Consider the following 1,297-nt stretch of genomic DNA (forward strand, 5'->3'; position numbering starts at 1 on the left):
TGGAATTGGTTTAAGATTAGGTTTTTTTATTTTCTATTTTTAGGATTAAGGTTTTCTGAATTATTTTAGAAACTAACATAGCTTTCTATTTATAGGTTTAGAAACTTTCCTAATTTGTTTTTAGAAACTAACTTTTTTAGAAACTTTCTTTTTCTGTTTTTCTTAGATCTACTTTCTAATTTTAGTTTAGAAACTTTGTATTTTCTTTTTTTAGAAACTAGGTTGCTTTCTTGTTTCTTTAAGAAATAAATTCACTTTCCTTTTTCTTTTGCAGGATCCTAACATAGAACCTTCTAATTTGGTAACTTCTTTCCAATTCTCTCTCTTTCTAATTCTATATTTCTATCTCCCTTCTTTCTTTTAGGTTTAGGTTGGACTCTAAAATTGAGGGTTGAGAGTGTTTCATGCCCAAGTGGGTCCGTGATAACACTCGACGTCTCTTAAGTGAAGGAGGATTGGTTGAGGGGTTATCTATCCATCACAGGATTAGACACCACTCGAGATCCACAGAGTTAATTGAAGTTATAGTTGTCAATCAACCAGCCAATTGACCTCCAAATCCACCTCAACCTAGTGTTAGGGAAGTCCAGGATGAGAATGAGGTGCATTAAGCACCCCCACCTCGTACTTTACAAGATTATCTATAACCAGCGGGGGTGAGCATGCCCTCATGCATGGTTTTTCTAGAAAATATGGGACATATGGACATCAAGCTAAGAGTGATCTAACTCCTTTCAAAATTTCATTAGCTTGAATATGAAAATTCATATTTACACTTGAAATAGTTTGATGAGATCATATCCACTTTATATTTTCCTAATGTGTCTGATGACACGGTCAGGCTGAAACTCTTTCCCTTTTCTTTTAAAGAGAAAGCTAAGATGTGGTTGCATTCACTACGTCCTTGATCTATTGGTAGATGAAGTGATATGACAAGGGAGTTCATAATGAAAATTTCCCCACACCATAAAACGAATACCCTCAGAAAGTCAATCATGAACTTTGCCCAAAAGGAAGATGAAACATTCTTCCAATGTTAGGAGCGGTTCAAGGATCTTATCAGTTCATGCCTACAACATAGTTTTAAAACGTGGCACATTACACACTTTTTCTATGATGGATTGACATCTTCCATGTGCCAATTGGTTGATACAATGTGTAATGGGGAATTTGTGAATAAAAACGTCAATGATGTGTGGGATTATTTAGACAAACTTGCTGAAAATGCATAATCATGGGATGTCTCCCCAAAATCAAGCACCACCTCTAGGCCTACTCGATCAAAGGAGAGGGGTGG

General features: G+C 35.8%; 1 non-coding gene across 1 annotated transcript; it reads right to left on the reverse strand.

Annotated features, from left to right (window-relative positions):
• Window positions 1-977: 977 nt before the first annotated feature.
• LOC131250323 (small nucleolar RNA R71) lies at window positions 978-1,084 on the reverse strand. The gene has a single exon (XR_009173245.1). It is a non-coding gene; the product is annotated as a small nucleolar RNA R71 (small nucleolar RNA).
• Between the last annotated feature and the right edge of the window lie 213 nt (window positions 1,085-1,297).

The sequence above is a fragment of the Magnolia sinica genome, chromosome 6 (assembly GCF_029962835.1).
Source record: "Magnolia sinica isolate HGM2019 chromosome 6, MsV1, whole genome shotgun sequence".
Lineage (NCBI taxonomy): Eukaryota > Viridiplantae > Streptophyta > Magnoliopsida > Magnoliales > Magnoliaceae > Magnolia > Magnolia sinica.